The 19,652-nt window shown below is 41.0% G+C and overlaps 1 protein-coding gene across 1 annotated transcript in view; it reads left to right on the forward strand.

Annotated features, from left to right (window-relative positions):
• The first annotated feature begins 3,784 nt into the window (after positions 1-3,784).
• bgnb (biglycan b) overlaps positions 3,785-19,652 on the forward strand; it is a 38,360-nt gene continuing 22,492 nt past the window's right edge. The window contains exon 1 of the mRNA XM_036531094.1: positions 3,785-3,992. The gene's annotated coding sequence lies outside the window, so the exon portion shown is untranslated. The remainder of the gene's footprint in view (positions 3,993-19,652) is intronic.

A 19,652-nucleotide genomic window follows, 5' to 3' on the forward strand; every position in this document is an offset into this window, starting at 1 on the left:
AACAATAATCAAAATATCTTGAATCAGAACAACTGCAGTGTAATGAAGATCTTATCACTGGTGAGGGGTGAATCACAGCACTACCAGGCAGCTACAGTGATCGGTAAATCAGATCAGGTTTAGATCAGTAAATCATTTTAGGGGCGACTTGCAAAAGCCAAGCTTGCTGGTGCTGGGTGACTCACGCTGAGCAAAGTCAGTGGGTGCTGGCATGGCTAGGCCTAAATTAAAGGACCTCATAGAATAACAAAGCCAGCTGCCAAAGGGAAATGAGAAACACACTGCAGAAAAGCATGTCCCTGATCAACAGGAGACCTGCTTCATATTAAAGCTGAAACGGATCCTCGGAGCCGGGCACAGCGCTGTCATTTGCCCCCCGAAACAGCAGGAGAGCGAGGATCAATACAAAGAATTAATGTAGGCACAGTTGGGTGGTTTTTTTTGTTCCCGTATCTTAACAACCACTGCGTGTGTGTGTGGCCATTGGTTTGTATGAGTGTGTGACTGCATGTGTCCTTGTGCATGTGTACATTTGTAGATGTGCATGTCTGCATGTGTGTGAACATGTGTGGTCCAGAAATTGTGGCTGTCATCCCTCAGGCACCTGCAAGGACCTTCATGGTCTAAAAATGACTGGAATTGTTCAGCCAGAGAAAATACCCGCTCTGCAGGTAGCGATTCAGTCTGTGGTTAGGTTTATAGCTGAATAATAAATATAAAGCAGTGTCAAGTTAAAAAAACACCTTTTTTTTGTTGGTCCATTTTATTAACATCCATTACTTTAAAAAATGATGTGTAGGTCAGGACAATACTTCACAATGCTATAAACATATTGCTAAAGTTTAATGCCAAACAGCTTTGCAATTTGATTGAATTGCTCCCTCAGTGAACTCAGCTGTTTTCAACTCCAGAGGCACTCTCATCCCCAGGCATTATCCACAGATGAGATGAATGAGTGTTATAATTAGAGTGTTAGGTTCTTTTTTTTTTGTACGGGTCACATACCAGTGTTGTTACTATACTAATATGTGGTACTGTCACTGTAATTGAAGTGATTCACTGCTGCTGTCACCAGACGAGCTGATGAATGTGTCGGCAAACTGAGCTCACAGAAGGGAAATGGAACTGCTCCATATGGACTGAACATTTTGTAGGACGTCTTCAAAACCCTTTTTTATAATTAACAAATGGGAGATGTCAAACACGACCGGTGCAGTGAGTAATCCATCCCCTGACTAAACAGCTTTCCAGTGTAGAGTCACGCCCTGTGGTTTTGCCCATGGCTTGCTAGAACTATGGGCCACCTGACACAGACCTTCCCTCAAAACTCCACTGCAAGCTCCTAAAGTGAATTTGCGTGCGCGTTTCATCCCGCCTCTGAAGATAAAGGTGTGGTCCGGAGATGTGTGGGGATGGCTTTTTGAAACTCTGGGGAGGGTTTCTGAGCACTGGCAGTTTGCTCAGTAAGTTGTCTTTGACTGAATGCAGATATCTGATTCTCAGTGCTTATCTGTGCTAGAAAACCTAAGGAAACAGATTCGTCAAAGCAAAGTGTTTCAGCAGTGGACTGCTTTTGTTTGCAAGAGCTCCCCATGTAACCTCACAGATAATCTCACAGACACCAGCATCCTCTGCATCTTCAGGAAGCCAACACCTCACTCATAGCTGGAGAATGTAGGATGACTAGTGAACCACTGTTTTTCAACAGAAGCCTTAAGTATTCTGATATTCTGTGTTGACAGTATAGCCCTGCCACAGACACCTCCTCTATAACACCCCTCCTCTCCTCTCCTCTCCTCTCCTCTCCAGACACCTCTCCTGCTTGTATTATTTACTTCATAATTTCTACTCTCAGCATTTGGCATGTTTAAGGAAGACGAAGCCCATTTACACTGCAGCAAACACCACCTTTTTGCTGCCCTTTTGAAATCTTTGCAGCCATGTTGGACCTCATAAGCTTGTGAATTGCTGGCATGTGTATGATGTAGGCAGTTGTGTGTGAAACAATGCATTGCCTATATCAGAGCTCAAAAAAGTTCCTTACTAGCCAGCACTTCCCCCGTTTTGCCCTTAACAGGTGTGGTCAACTTGACCTATGACCCTGTGGACTGCTAGAACAGTTCCGGCTCTTCAAATTGCCCCCATATATACAAATATACACATAATACATCCAGTGCACACATACATATAGGCTTATATTACACACAGTAGCACATGAAAAACAGTGGTAATTTATGTCTAAAAAAATCTTAATTTCTAACAATACATTAATTATGGTAACATCACCTTCAAAACAATGACAGACAAATTGACTGTAAAACTCTTCTGCGGAGTGCAATTTGACTCCATTAGTGTTGTCATTTTGCTTAGTAATTAATTTTTATTTATTTCCACTATCAGATAGGCTCTTAATGCCATCTATGCCTTTTTTGTCTGAGGGGAAGGAATTTCCTTTTTTTTCCTTGGGCTGTAGGTTTTTACCTGCACGCATAACTATGTTTTCGGAAGTCCAATGCGGTAATATCTCTCCGACACCCTGATATAGAATGCATTTCTGGAATCCGACTTTTCCCCTAAGGTAGTTCACTTCATTGTCCAACCAAGGTGTGATTTAGTTCATGTCTATCACCTGCTGTCTTCAAAGACTCATGCACAACTTGATGTTGAAATAAAGTGACGGGGCATAGTCATCTGCTTTGTATATTGCGCAAGTACTGCGCGCGCGCACACACGTGTGAGTGTCTTTAATTGCAAAAGACCAAAGAAAAAAGAGTAAGCACAATGCAATATTGTAGAAAACAAAAAAAAAATAAATAAATAAATAAACAGCGTAACAAATAAAAAACGTTTTCATTAAAATATTAAATAAATAATTAAAAATGGAACGACGTAACAGGTTCCAGTCAAGTTTTTTTGGATTTCGTTTGGTATAGGTTTCCAGATTCAAAAGTTTTGGACATCTTTTTTTTTTAAATTCCGATGACGTTTACAGTTTCAGTAAACAATGTAAAATTGTTGAAAAATTATTGAAAAACGTTACACCCACCACAAGAGAGCAGTATGTTTGTTATGACTTTTTTCATTTTATTTGGCTTGTAATATATAAGTGAATCCAGTGTTATGTTGAACTTGAATCCAGTGATGAGACCAGCAGATTGTCTAGTGATAAACATATTGCGTATATTACAAAAATGTAGTATAAATTATGTCGTCAGGATGTTTTCAAACCAATGCTTCGTTCTAATTATAATTCAATTGCATATTTTAAATTTAATATACTATGCCCATCGAAACACTTCACAGCTCAAATCGTTTTTTTCATTTCAGAATATAATAAATTTAACTTGAAATATTAATTTGACGGAGCGCATTAACACCGCTTAACATTCTATATACAGTAATGAACAACTGAATGATGTGGTCTAGTTTTGTACCTCGGCGAAGGCAATAACACCAGATGTCCCCGTTTCACAGACAAGACGAGGATCCTCCGAAGGCACAATCCAAGAAGAGAAGAGGAAACATGACAATAAAAGTAATCAACGAAGGCATGAGAAACTATTGATCTACACTCAATTGCCAATTTGACGTGCGACATTATCTCCTTGCTATGCAATATATCATAAGTCTCCAATTTATTCATTCATTCTCTCTCTCGCTCTCTCTCTCTCTCTCTCTAGTGTGCGCACTTTAACTAAGCGAGCATCTTGAGGAAAGGAGGTTGGTTTAACAATTTTGGGCATGACTTTAGAATCCCCCCCATGTTATTTCCGTGGTCTGTTGGACAAGTTTAGTGCTCCGACTCTGCAGGCAGACACGGGCTCGAGGAACAGACTGCGCTTGGGAAAACTAGAAACATCAAGAAGCAATATAAACATTACGCAGATTTACATAAGTAATAAAGTTGTATTTAAACTTGAAAAACAACATTTAAAATACTTCATATAAAAGACAAAAGACTTCTTGGGGGAAATTCGTGATTTAGACTAAAGGTAGGATGGTGCTTGCTGATTTTGTTCTATTTTTAAAATAGTTGTGGGGTTGGGATTATGTAACAAAACAAATACATGCATTGTCTTTGAAGTTCTAAGTGTCTACGTACCGTCAAATAAATGCATGTTTTGGGATAGCTGTGTTGCTAATATTCACTCATAAAACACAGGAGCCACACAATGGTACAGGTTTTTTTCTCTTCACGTGTGGTTACTTGGATTTGGTTGTCTTTCGGTGGTCGTTTTATGATAATCCTCTGTGTAGAGTCATTTCAGTTACTGAATGGCTAATGTTATGCTTGCCGTGTTACTTTTTTGCTTGTCTCCGAAACAAGTCTTGCATTATGTAATTTTAAAACCCTAATGTTTCAATACATGAGACCTGCATTTTATTTACAGTTTTTATACGTGACATTAACTTTTCTGTCAAACTTGTGTGGCGTATTTGATTACGTATGTCTGCACCTGTCCCGTCCCAAACAAGTATCGTACGCATACAGTAGTTTCCCTTTATAGCTGTGTTACAGCAGTGGAGTCTCTTTTCTCTTAGTCTATTCCACAGCTTGCTACTTGCTACAGTGCATGTACGACAGGCAGACACTCACAGGGATGATTGGAATAATTAAGTTTGGTTGCAATAACTTAATATGGCAACAGGTGGCACTACAGAAGACTTAATTTGGGAATGAATTGGGGGAATTGAGAAAGTCGTTTGTCCTTAATTTACTGGAAAGATTACGTTTTGTCCTGACCTGTACAATTGATTTGTAATTTACAGTTCTCTGGCTGCGTAGATTGCATGTGACACACTAATTTTAAGTCAGGAAAATCATTATTATAATGTGCTTAATTGATCGAATACCTAAAAAGTTGTTTCCTAGTGAAAACTGAGGGGAGATCAACAATAATCAATTCACTCAGCAAAAACAGAATGCAGCTGGGGTTTCTTTGATGTCTGCCTTCATAATCAACAAGCCTGTGCTGGCACCTACATTTTGTAGGTGTAATTACTGTCATGCATGCTAGTCATCTCAGGCTACCTTTTACAGTGTCTGAGTCCTGTGGTCTGTTACAAACCCCCTTGAGCTGCAGCTACTGTCATTTAACTCTTTCTTTGAATAGAAGTTGTGCAGCCTGTTCAAATATGATGTTATGCTCAGCTCAGGCCCAAGGAATCAGTTAATCGCTGAAACGACAAGTGAAAGAACCTTAAAGACTTTGAGTCATAGACCATTTATTCATTCTGTGGGGCTGTGCTGTTTTATGCAGGTTACATGGCATTTGCTTAACTTATGCTCCCATCCAGAGCCACCTACATACTGTAGTTTACAGTTCTTATTTGTTACCTGTTTATACAGCAGGATATTTACAATAGAAATTCAGGCTGAGTACCTTCCCCAAGGTTGCAACGTAAGTGGTCCATCTGGAAATGGAACTGACCACCTGTGGGTTACGAGCCCTGAGCCTCAAACCTCTCACCCAGGCCCTCTGGTGTCTTAAGCTTGTTATCTAATGTTCAACAGTTTCGAGCACAAGCATACAGTAACATTAACATACATAACAGCTATTATGAAGTTTTCTTAGATATAAACTCCCTTGGTTCACAAATTTATGTGACTCCCATTATGAAAGGGTTTGTTTTTGGGTTGTCCATTTGTCCAGAGGTGATGTCTTTGCTAAGATGACCATTAATTGGCTCAGTGAAAGAGTGATATACCTCCATTTTTACCTTTATCTGTGTTATTTTACTGTAGCTGTTAGAGCAGTTATCATTTGTGTTTGCATGAAGTCATTGGTTATTTCTGCAATTTTATGTGCGCATACAACAACCTAGGCAGGATGGACTTGAATGAAGGTTGTCACCCCTGCCTGACTACAACAGATACAACAGTTAACATGCAGCAAGGAGGGGTGCGTTTGAAGGAGGCTGCAAAGTTAAGATTGATCAATTTTAAACTTTAAGTTTCAAAAATCAAGAATTAGGCAAAACAGTATGAAACACAATAAAATCAAGGTTGTGTGCTGGGATTAAGCTTTTATGTTTTTTTTTGTTTTGTTTTTTTTTTTTTTTGGTGTTCTCCTGTTTATGTTGTCAGGCTCTCCTCTTATATGTTTTTGCATGTTATGTTAAGGAACTCACATGCAGAAATACAACCATGCCTTTTAAACCGTGCAGCTAAAATGTGTGGAAATTATTGTTTATTAAGGTAAACTGTGAATGGAACAGGCTGCGATACTACTGTATCATTGTAAGGTTCCACCACTTCAACGCAAAAGACACTTTTGAAAATCTCAAAATGCAGAGGGAGGGCCAGATTAAATAAAAACCTTTATCCCCCAGCCCTAATCCCAGAGTTTCACTTAATGTTTCGAGTTTTCGCTGTAATAATGAAATGCAGACCCAAGTTTTCAGGCCGGAATGTCGTGGACGAGCCAAAGGACGTCAGAGCATGAAAGCATGCCTGGAGCGTCGCCGTGGGTGACGGGCAACGCGAGGGATTAGGGGCTTGCATCTGAAAGGGATCAGGCGCCACCGTAGGGTTGGGACCCAGTTTATGGAGTGTCAAGGCTGTGGTTTCTCGAAAAATCTGTTCCTCATTTTACGCAAGATATTGAAAACGAGTAGAGTCACATCTTGGGCTTTTTAGAGCATCAGAGACAGAAGAGAAGAAGAAGACCGAGAGGGCAGAGCAGAGGACGAGGGCCGGGGGGCCGCTATAAATAAACGTAAAACTAGACCTGGATTCTTTCTCGCCAGTGTTTTCTGGTAGCCGCCACATCCAAGCGGAGCAGCAGCCGACGGCCAGCCAGCGAGTTCCTTTTTTAGGGACCGAAGTCACCAAATTATAGCCAAGGCGTGCATACAGATTCCACCCGAGCGCACTGAGTCTGGACCCGCCCTGTGGTTACCATCAACCTCGGAGGAAGGGGAGGGAGGAGTCTGACCACAAAAAAAAAAAAAAACAAAAAAAAAAACACAAGGGAAGAGAGTTAAAGGAGGTTGAGGAGTTGCTCATCGAGATGGATCAAGTTTTTTTCGAATGATTTTACAGCTGTTTACGCTGAGGGTCATGCACCACAACAATGTTGTTTTTGTTCATGGATGGATGCTTGGCTAATTAAACACTGAATGGCATATGGCATGGCGTTTGCTACTGTGCTTCTCCAAATTGTGCCACTTAAGTGCCTAGCCCCCCCCCCCCCCCCCCCCCAACCTTTTTCTTTTACAAAATGCAAATCATGACAGTAAAACTGAATTGTTATACTGAACTCTTCTTCTTTATACATCCTCTTGCAGTCAAGGCCATGGTTCAGTCACTTGTCAGCCTTTTGACTGAGATGAAGTGTAGTAAGGAAGCACATCCAATTCCTATGGGTTTTTTTCCTTCGTGTTCACTGCTCCATGGCCAACGATGTGCACAGAGACATTGCATCTGTATCATCACCTCTGTGACAACACTGTCTGAAGGAGGGCCACCAGAGTGGCTTCTCCTTCCTTCCTGTGGTCAAGGCTGTGGGCGGTCATTTTCTCGAGAAGGACAGATGCTCTTCAAGATGCAACAAGGCAGAGGACTAAAAGAATATTACTGTGCTTACAGCAAGTGCTTACAGCACACCATGGCCCTCTGACTCAGCTCCTTTTCAAGAAAAGAAATCAGTCAGTCGTTGCACCTCCAAAGGAGAGGTCCGAGGCCAGATTTTTTGCATTCTTACAGATGATTTTCTTTTTCTTTGTGAACATTCATAATACATTAAGTACTCTCTAATGGGAGAGATCTTTACTTAGACAACATTCCAGTCTTTTGATGCTTTGCCCCAAGTCATGCTTTGACCTCTTGCAGAGTAATGTATCTAGACACCTCAGGTTATGGTGCAGGATGTTTTAAGCTGTCTGTGTTAAGGATTCTAATAGTAGTTGAATTGCTTCTGTCCACCCATTCAAAATGAGAGATTTCAACTGACTTCCCTGTGTGGGAGACATATCTCAGAGGTGTTTAGGAGACAGAGTGAACCAGGGGCAGTCGCCAAAGTGGCAGGTCAGAAGGCTGACACTGGGTAATTGCTTGGCTGGCTGTACCGCAAAATGAAGACGTTTCGTTTACTGGTGCTTGGGAGTGTGGGAAGATTAAACACCCCTGGTTGGTTTAAACCAAAATGTTTGCGTCTTTACTTTTTTTTTCCTTCACATTTTTTGTCTCCCTCCCTCCCTCCCTCCTCACTCCCTCCTCACTCCCTCCTCACTCCCTCTCTCCCCTCTCTCTCAGGACGGTAGCATTAGTGACATGGCCCCTTGAAACGGCTGTCTCCATGGCAATTTGTCTGGCTCTGCAAATTTTCAGTTAGCAGCTTTTTTGGAGGGTTTAATGGATAGTGGATCCCCTGAGACAGACAGAGAGACACAACGGTAAACTTTGTGGGGAATTCCCGTTGACTCTTATTATAATTTATGTGCGTTTTCCACCTCTCACTTGTTTAATTATGGCAATCAAGGCAAAGCATCTTACTCAAGGGTAAAATTCCTTGGTGCCCTCACTTTGTCATGCATTTAAGTTCACAGCCTTGTACAGACAGCACAAGACAGCATTACCTTCAGTCACATCTTATGTACTGTAAGAGCAGTTTTTTTGTTTCTGTCATCATGCTTGTAGTTAAATCTCCAAGGTCATTTTGCTTTGCTCAAATTCTGCATTGGGTCATGGTGATTTCATGCATGCATAAATCTGTACAGTGGAGACATCTAAAAGTAAGACAGATGGTTGGCAAACGGGGTTGTGGTCTATGGAAAAAGAGGAATGTTATTTATATGCCAATCAAAGGCAAAGATCAGCACCTCAAAGGAACATGGTAAGATGTATAGGAAATGTTGTTCATCAATTTGTCAACAAAATCTGTTTGAATAATTATATCCCAGGAGTCCTACTGTAAATTGTTCACATAACCACTTCACCTAAATTACAGCAAACGAAATAATGAAAGGTTAGGGAGTTGGCTGTTGCATAGGAGAATTGTAAGGAGTGATGTCAGTTTGAAAGCCTGTCAACTTGGATTATTGCTTATCAACGATGGGCGCCAATGCAAACGTGCTTTCAGACAATGCCTTTTCCACAGTGCCTGTTTTACAGAAACAGGCAAAGGCACAGGGGGAACCACAGTCCAGGTCTCCTCACCATTCACACTTTACCGTTGGTCCAGTGAGCTAATTCAGGTCCATCGTGGGTGAGTGTAGTTGGATCAGGAATTGGCCTGACTTTTCCTTAAAAGCTCTTCATCTTCGTAAGTACAATTTTCACCGCAGGAGCTGAGTCACCCACCAATCCCTCCCCTCCTGCTCCTGTTTCCCACCATCTTTTTCTTTACACTCCCTTCTCCAATCTCTCTCCTGTGCCCCACTCCACTGCCTCTTCTGTAAACAGTGGGATGAGAGCAATCTTCATAAATCTGAACAATATAATGTAAAAACCATGCGGAACTTGACACCCTACATTACATCTGCACTGAAAGAACTCTGAAAATTAGATTTTTGTGGTTAGATATTTTCTTATTTGTATCATATATATTCACATTCAGCATTGAGCAATCCCAATATGTACTGGGACCCTAATCCTTGATTTTCTTCCTCCAGCTGAAGGCTCCAGCCAGCCTTCAGTAGTCAGAGCTTTTCATTATGGTAACCAGGAAAATATAAGAGGTTTTCTAACCATCTCTGATCACTGCAAGTTTACTCACAAGGTCCTGTTTTAATACACAGCTGTTTCAGTTCTCTAGCTATGACCCAGCTCTGCCATTCATTAGCTAACTAATGAAAAATTAAGACAGTAAACTCTGTATGATTGTCTGCTATTTAGTTTGCTAACTAGCTAACTTGCTAACCTCTCACACCTATCGAGATCATGTACCTGCGAGTGGTTCAGTGTTTTATTTATGCTTAGTGATGATTTCATTGTTTAAAAAGTGTTGGAATGTGTGAGTACCTGTATGTATTCAAGCACACAAATACATCAGCAAATGTCAATTTTTGCATTTTTGACTGCTCTTCTTTGAAGACACAGAGATGGTCATACAGATGAACACAGTAGAAGGTAAATTAAAAGGTACCGGACAGAAAAGTGGTGAACACAGTAGAAGGTAAATTAAAAGTAGCACCAAAGAAAAAAGAAAGAAGACAAACCGCGGTAGGACTTTGAATGAACTGAAACCGCAAGAGTGTAAAAAAATTGTTTATGGGCATCCTCCAATATCAACCTCAATGTGTAGACAGGGGGAGAAAATGGCAGGATACCTTATTCATCACATAACTGAGATCAGATGAAGCTGGTTGACCACTAGAGGTACCCAGTCCAATTTCCATTGCAGCAGCTCAGAGTCAGGTCCAAGCTATTGTCCCCCTGCCAACCCATCCCCACCTCCTCCTGGCTTCTGCCATCTTTTCATCCCTCTCTCTTTCCCTTGCATTGCTCCCCTCTCCATTCTCCCACTTCACTGCCTCTTCGGTAAACAGAGGGATTGTGAGACACACAAGATATGAAAGAAAATGCCACTGTCCCCGACAGAAGGCAGATCTGGCCTCCTTGAATGGAAAAGAAAGGAGATCTTTTGACGGAGTCTTGCTTGGCCCCTTACCCCGGTCACAGAGAACTTCTAACAAACCCAAAATCTCCCCGTGGAAAAAGCCTATATGTTTTTCATTGAGCTGATTCCAGACCTCTCCTTCCCTGAAGAGCTCAGAACAGCATTACTTGCATGCCAGAGAGAGCTCTCTCAAATATGACACAGGTTGTTGGATATTATTTTTTAAAATTCTGATGTTATACTATACAATATTATATAACACAGTACACTGCAGTTACTTTCCAGCAGCGTTGGCTACACTGAGATTTCCAAGCGTTTCCTTATGTTTTTCCAGAATGTCCCAAAAGCTTCCAGTATTCACCCCAACACTTCAGGTGAGAGTCCATCAAAGCTGTAATCTAAAAAAACAAATACATCACTTAAGTTCTTACTGCATCTTAAGAGGAAAGACCAAGTGATCATTTCCGTTGCTGCAATGAAAAACATGCTTTGTCTTTGCTGGATATTCTTTTTGTCCAAATTGCACACCTCCTTATTCAAAAGTAGCATGCAGTTAATTCCTTTATGCACGCTTTGGAAAATACAGAAAGTCCTATCTAATTGTGCTGGGCTGCTCATCGCATTCCTCAAGTCCAACCAAAACCATGCCTTCTTTGGGAGCGTGGTATAATTTGGTAGTTATTTTTATAAACAGAGACCCAACTGCATAGCTGGGTTCTGCTTTCTGCACAGGGAAACATCGCACAAGGTTTTTGAGTTTCTCTTCTTTTTTTTCTGCCTTTTTCCATTTTTTATTTTCTAGCTCCTCTGATCTCTCTCTGTGTCGCTCCTGTGTGCTCCCTGTCACTCCACAGCATGCTCTGTCACCTCAGCCGTGACTCTTGTCAGCTGACCTGCAAAGCTATATGAGTCTGACATATGAGGTCGGGTGCCGTGGAGAGATGCTCCATGTAAAAGCCCAGGACAAGGGTGAATCCCCACAATGCACTGTTGCTCCCTTGAACTCACACACTGTAAAAAGCGTACACTGTAAGTCTTTCTACACGTGTCGTGTCACCTTACCTCTCTGATTGAATGTATGCTGTTTGACGTGACAGCCTTGAGGCACACATTTTGCGCAATAACTTCTTTTGGGAACCTTGTAGGTTCATTTGAAGGCTGCAAGGTTTTGTCATTGTACCCCAATCCTGCTGCCTTCCTTTTTCAACAATTAAAATAAAAGGCATGCATGTACTGTAGCTTACTGTTGTGAACTCTGTAACATTGCAATCTGAATACCAGAGATTTCAGTTTCCCATGGTAAAAACTGTAAAAAGGTTTGCTCAAAAAATGTTAAATTCTCTGTTTTTCATCACCATGTACATACTGAGTTGTCCAGGCGCTGGCAGCTGTGTTAGGCTGGAAGTTTGCAACAATTTTACTGTAAAAAGAACAAAGCTTACTTGTTAAAAACAGTTAAGGAAAGATTTTCATATATTTATTTATTTCTTTAGTAATGTTTATTTCACCATCAGTTAAGCCCTACCTTGCTTACTAACAAGACAGGAATGGGGTGCAATAGCAAAAACTCTGATTTGCACACAGATAGGATTTGAGGATAACTTAAGGAATTTAATATATACTGATACATGTATATAAGGCATACAACCTTAAGTACACACATTGTGTGTTTATGGCAAATATGTGGCAAATATGTGATGAAATGGTCACAACAGACACATATGTTTGTATTAGTTGGGGAGTTTACTTGTTTTAAGTGTTTTCTTGGCTCCTTTTAAAGGGGAAATTGGTACATCTCGGTGTTGTACTACAAGAACCTGACTGAGACATCTCCTGCACTGTCAAACAACTTCTTTCTCCTGAATTGGCTGTTTTTCATGAGTGTTCCTCATCATGTGCACATCTCCCAGGGAAACAACTGGATGTGCAGAAATACTTTATATCCACTTTAAGTCAATAGAGAGAGTTGTTACTGGCTTTTATTGGATAGGATGAGGAGGTAGCAGTACACATGGAGTGTCTTAGCAAAACTGATCTGAGATCACCGACGAGTTGCTGGTTTTGGCCGATCACACACAGGCTCTGTGGCCATGGTGCCTTTTAGCCAGTCGGGTCACTGCTTGTGTTTACACCAGAACCAGCACCATCACTCCTCATCCGCTGGAAAGCCCCAGGATTGAACAGCCTTGCTGCTGTGGGGTTCTGCTCCAGTTTTGCTAGGACCTGCTTTAGAGTAGCGTTCCAACAAATACCCCACTTCAACATAACACCCTTTTCCTTAAATATGAGAAACCTGCAAAGCTCAAGTAAAATTATACTTTCATTAAGCTAGGATATATACAATACTAAACAAAGACAATCTGATTCAAACTTTAGAAGATAGAGATAAGGCAGAAGAATGCCTTTTCATGCCTGGAGTTCATGCATGTTGTGTTTTTTTTTTTGACATGGGGGTAGGAGGGACACATGTAACAGGCAAGGAAATGTGCAGGCAAGCAATGTGATGACCCAGTGAACTACATGTTTGAAGTTAACCCTGTGGCTGCTCCGTTGTTGTCAGAGCAGAACCATGAAACAGTTCTCAATGCTGGACAAAGACAGGAGACAGTAGCTCTCTGGCAGGCACAGACAAAACCTGCCATTCCAGCCTGCCTGGAATTAGGGATTTAAAAGGTTACAGTTACAATAGTTTTAGGCTTCTGTACTCTCTTTTTTCCTCCCCTTTTCAGTCTTAAAAATAGTAGTAGTACAATTAAGAATGGTGATTGGAGGGACAGGAGTTTGTCAAGAAGTTAGTGAGGGACTTGAGAAGTTTTGTGTCTCATTAGTGACCTGACTCTAATCAAAAACATTCTAAGTGCATGCTTCAAAGCCAGGGAGAGACCTTAACGATGGTTAGAACTACTTAACAGGTTTTTTAATTACCTGGTTGCCTTAGAGGATTGCAAAGGCTTGTACAAGGAAAACTGCAGGTACTGGTTTGTGGCCACTATGTACTAGCCAGGATTTTATCGTTAAAAACAGGCCATCAAAATCAATCTGAAAAAGTGATTCCATATTGACCACACACCAAAGCATAGACTAGTCACTGACAAGCGCAGATTCTCAGAAACACCCCTTGTTAGTGGTCTTTCACAGCATCATCTTCTAGAATGAGAAAAGTCTGGATCCATTACATGGTTCCCATAAGCAGTTGAAACAACCTTCACAGGGTACAGCAGTGTCATTCTGTAAAACTGCCAGAGCCCCAGCAATCTTCTCTCTACATAATCTTCAAGGGAAACATAAACATCCTCCAGTCTATCTTCAAGAGAACATTAAGGGCAGATTGGCTTGTCTGTAGTCATCGCAGTATTTTCTCTTGTAATTAATAAATCTGTTCAAGAATTTTGGCATGGCTTAACTGCCTTGATGTGGTGAGAAGATCTTCTTAGCATCTTGTCTTGAGAAATAATCAATGTGTACAGAGTATATTTAGCATGCCTTCTAATGCATATAAATACAGACCTGATGTATTTATGAGACCCACATAGAATTATTCTTCTTTCAAGTTTATTTTTATAAGAAAAAAAAAAGAATTCCAGCTTTATGAATGACTTTCTCTACAAAAATGCTCTGTAACTAACAAAAACAGTGTAGCTCTCACTTCACAGTTAGGGAAGAACCATGGCAAGTTTTCAAATAGTATGTCCACTTGCTGGGATAACGTTGAGAACTATTTTAGAGATGGAGGGCAGACCTAACTTGTCCCACTATATGATCTATCCATGAATTCATGCCCCCTTCCATCCACCCCAGTTTTGGACAAATTTCAGTCAGAAGATTGGTAGTGTGAACTTCAGAGAGCACCACCCATTTTGCCTTTGTAAAGCAAAGGAATGTGATGCACACTGTGTGCTGTATTATATAAATGTGGACCCTTCAAAGTGCACCGCAGCCATTAAAGCTGGCAGAGCAACTCACATTATTTAAAAAAACACCTCATATTTTCTTCAATATCCATGTGTCATGTCAGTTATTCAAATATTTTAGTATATGTATTGTTTAGGGGTATCATTCAGGCTTGAATCATAGTTTAGATTCCTAATCAAAGTTAATGTTGTCTGTTTTTTTTCTTTAAAAAAAATACAGATACTTCAGCCCTTAATTTCCTTCCAGGAAGTATTACCACATTGCTTAGCCTTTTCACCTATTCTGCAGTCTCAGACATACAGCTGTTGGTAATGCCATGGTAATGCAATGCGTGCGTGGAGATATCTCGGAGGTGAGAGTTAAAACGCTTCAAATGTTCTTTGGGAGGAAGGCCACGACCGAGAATCATTTCCGTTGCAGATGGTACGCACTTGGAAGAGGCTACTGATGTTTGTCCAGGAGCAAAGAGCCAAACCCAGTGCCCTCATATCTGCGGAGTGACTCCTGGAATCCTGTTCCCCTCCCTCCCTCTCCACATGTCGTTTTGGCCTGGCCGTTCCTCCCGTTACTGCTGCACAAGTGACAACGGGCCTGCTGATTTTCGGATTACGAGAAAGAGTAGAATCGCTAATTCGTTACACATGGACCAGACAGTCAGATTGGTACATGTCACTTTGAAATTGCTGTCTCTGTCTTTGTTGAAGCTACAAGTGCTCTGAATTGCTGGCTTGACATAAATATTCTTAAAGAGGTGTGGTAGAAAACAGTTTTTCTACGGTCAGCATAGGGACACACATACCAATTGGAACCCTGTGGAGGATGGAAAGAACGTAGTAGATGAATATCTGGTCTCAATAGAACGTCTGTGGTAAAATTGTGACATAGTAGTGCTTTTGTGTGTCTGAATGGTTTGAAACCACAGAAGTGTATTCTGGTATTCTCATTTTTTTCACTAGAGTGAAAATACTAGAGTATTTTGAGGAAAAGTACTGTAGTTACAGTAAATGGAGGTGTGAATTTTTTATCTAGCGATGTTATTAGTGGTTTTTATTCATTTATGAGAACCTACAGACTTCTTTTCAGTTAAGTGCTATTCAAGCAAATTGCTATTCTCATGGGAACAGCAGCAGTAGTTGGAATTGGATTTATTTTTCTGATATTGATTGTTGAATACAATTTTCTGATACACCTAGTTTGAAATTTATAGATTTTGTTCTGATGATTACATATATCCAGTTTAACATGTAAAGTGTTTGTCCTGATACCTGATACATGCAGTTTTTTATTGATTTCGAGGTGGATAATTGTCAGGCTGATAGTTTGGCTTTGTGAGGACCTGAAAGGAAAATCAAATCCAGCTGCAGTACGTCCTTAAGAATCATATTCAGTGGTTTATACACTTACACAGAGCTCAGTGGTTTACACAGAGCATGTAGGGTCACATCCATGGTATGTGCTCCCACGTGTACATACCCAGCCATATGAATTATAATATGTAAACTGCATACTAAACAACTTATCCTAGTATGGACATCAGCTGGGGAAACAAATATTTCTGGTACACCCACCACTAACATTTTACCTTTATGTTACCAAGAAGTAATACTGCTCCCACCACTAGAATTTTACCAGTCAGTCCCATAGAGAAAAAGAATTTCTTTTGCACAAGAGACCCGGCCAAGAAGCCAGGTCTTAAGCTTAAAAACAGAACAACATCCAAAACAATCATAGCAAGCCATTACCTAAACTTGGCAGCAGCAAAATGGGATAAAATTGATGGTTTCATGTCATAACATCAAACCATGTGCATTTGTGCATAAATAATGATGAAAATAATCATGACCATAACAGCAAAACAAACAAAGAAAGGACAGGGTATGTTAAAAGGATAATGAATACAGTGTGCAAGGCACTTGGTAGACACTAAATATTTTATTACCTTTTAGCTTGATTACAGGGCAGCCAAAAGCTTGACACCTAAAATGTCATGATGACACATAAATTACTCACCGGTTATGCCCCTTTCAAAGTACTTGCAAATTATGCGTATAGAGCTTCCATGTTTTCCTGAAAGGCATCATAATGATGATAATAGAGTAAAATCCAAAAATTAAATGGGAAAATCTAGATCATCACAGCAAATAAAGGCAAACCTAATGAGTGAATCCATGTGTGGATATATAGTTAATATTATACTGGTCATTACTTCTGACACGTCTCACAGATGTGTAATACTTTTCAACATGGCTCCAAAACTTGTGAGCTAATGTCTTAATTGTTGATCCCAAAAGACTGAAACAAGTTGATGTACATTTCTTCCCTGAGTGGTGCTGTCAATGTGGTTAATGTTGAAAAATCTTTAACATTAAAACCACTGATCGTTAAAACAGCACAAAGTGGACAGTGCTTTCCATTCCTTTGAGGTCAACTTCTGTTTTCACTTATTTCCAACATCACATTGATTTGCCAGTGCAATCAACTCCACAGCAACACACTACCATATTGAATGTAACATCAATCATTTTTTTGAACTGCAAGGCTTATCCATTCGATTTGAGCCTATGCCTACTTTTTTCAGGCATGATTGAAAAAGAAAAAAAAACTTGCGTATCTGGTAATGTTACAATGTGCTCAGTGGCCACACTGAAAATTTCCATCTGGAAGTGCTTAATGTGGTTTGTTGAGGTACTGTTCTTTCTTTCACTTTGGCATGTGGGCAAAAAAATCTTGGATTCCAGCCAGTAACAGATCATTTCAATCCGTCTCATTTTGTGTTTTTTTTTTTTTTTTTTTTGTTATTTTTTTGGTACGTGGTGGTGAACCATTTGGGATTTCTGTACCCATGTGCCCATGTAGAGCGTTCAATGAGACCGTCTGCGCTTGTTTCAGAACGCCAGCCGATATTAAGCATGAAGCTGCAGGAAGGGAGGCACTCTCCGTGCCTCTCCGTCTCAGAAAAGGGGTTGACATTAGGCTTCCACCATCTCAGATGCTTTGGTCAGCTGTCCCTTTAAAACCGTTGCTCCCAATATTCTGTGTCGCACATGTGTGTTGGCGTAGTTACCAAGGCCACAGGGACCCTCACTGTCCTGCTCTTGGTCTATGCGTAGGATAGCTCCGGAGATAAAGCTGAAGTCTTTTTTTGTGAGAGAAATGAGCAGAACAACAGAAGCCAAATCCAGAATGCCCTCAGTAGGAGGCAATTTGTTCCCTCTCCAGTTCCAAGTACACTGTAACCCTCTGTACTGGAGTCCCCCAAAACGAGGAATGTTGGTTTGGATTTTGATGCTGAGTGTAAACAGTATTGCACGTGCAAAGAGTTTACTTTGAGAAGAAATATGGAGATTCTGAATAATTTAATGACTCGAGGCAAGTTGGTGGACTTCAGAAATGCTTAGCCTTAATTAGTCTGGAACACCTACTCTGAGAATGCAGGGTTTAGGGCCCTGAAATGAAAGTGCTCAGGACTTCAGACATTGCTAATTTTCATTCCACCTCTGCTCTTCTACAAACGAGCTGTCAAATCACTTGCTTCTTCCAAGTTTTAGGGGAGAAGACAAGCCCATGGATATCCAAAGAACCCTTCATCACTTAAAGACACAGGCTGCCATTGGCTGATGTCTGAACAAATACTTTTCAATAATGCTTATCCAGAACCAGAGACAATGGCAAAGGTCTGAAACGCCGTGTCTGATGGACTGGGTGACTGAACGGTGGGCCTTGTAATGCTTTTTTTTTCTCTCTCTCTCTCTCACTCTTCTTTAAATGGTGATCTCACCATCAGTTGTAGCGTATATTCGGCTATGACATCATCAGGGCCGTCTCTCCACCCGCATAGACACACATCACAGCGAAAGGAAACTAGAAAAAAAAGGAAATCGCCTTCCTGTCTGAATGAATGGCTGATGTGTTTCACCTCTGAGTACACATCTGACATTTTCCATGGGCGCTGCAGAGTCCGTGGTGAGGGAGTGTGGCTGGTGCAGACACCCTCACTTTTCATTGCAGTCTCCGGGTCAATATTTTGGGTGGGGCAGAGTTTCGCCTCACGGCATAGACAAACTATTAATATAGACTTTGCTACTCGCAGGCGTTATTATTAGTTTCTGCACTACTTTTCTGTGTCATGGACAGCATTATATTAGTGAGAGAATGCTGTGATTTAGTGTGCCAATAAAAGAACAAACGAGTTTTTTATAGAGATTGTAAGTGCATTTTTTACTGAGACTGAAGGCTACTCCCTGACTCTCTCATTTTCTAAATGTCCTGCGTTTTCTTCAGATCAAAATTACATCAACCACCATCAAGATGCCAAACACCTATTTAGGACATAAGAAGTTTAATGACTGGAACAGGATATTTAGCCCAACTAAGAGTCATTTTACTAACAGTTTAGTCTTTAGACCACATCTAGCACTGTGTCAGGCCTGGTTTTGAACAATCTAACGTTTTCTGCTTCTACTGTGAATAGTCGCAAGTTATTGTATACATTAATGGCTCTCTCCATGACAAAATAGTAGCCAAGGTCAGATTTAACTTTGAATAATTTGAATCTATGTCTTATTGTTCTGCTGACAGAATTCACCTTGAAATAGCTACTGTAATACTCCACTTAATTAACCCCCCAAGTGTCCTGATGTCAGAATGACCCATGTCTGGTCCTTCAAACCCCCTTCATGTTCACGTCAATGTGTTGACCTAGACTTTAGCGGCCGTCACCCCTCCATTTCCTCTGTGTAGTATTTTCCTAATGTCATCGTACTACATTTCATCCTGACCTGTATTGCCCTTGACAACAGTTTCCTTCCCAAGAATACCCAAGCTAATAAACGTGCCAGTCACAATGCCCTCCCTTATTTAGCATTCGGAAGCAGGGAACTATCATGCGGTTTCAACCCCCCGACAGCACACCAGACGACATCTGTGTACGCCCTACCGCAGATGCGCCAGTGCTGGCCACTGCATCCATGGGTGAAGTGAGACAGAAGGGGGGGGTGGGGTTTGGGGGGCTCCTTTAAGTGCACACAGATGCAACATAAACACGGGTCTCTTCTCCAAGAAAGTGTATGTTTGTGTATGTCGGGGAGCGCGGGCATGTTTCCCCCCACTTAAAGAGTGTGGTGTGGTTTTGCTCTGGCTGGGCCTGAGAAGTAATTAGCCCATGCTGAGGAGGGCCGA

This window comes from Megalops cyprinoides, chromosome 6 (assembly GCF_013368585.1).
Source record: "Megalops cyprinoides isolate fMegCyp1 chromosome 6, fMegCyp1.pri, whole genome shotgun sequence".
NCBI lineage: Eukaryota > Metazoa > Chordata > Actinopteri > Elopiformes > Megalopidae > Megalops > Megalops cyprinoides.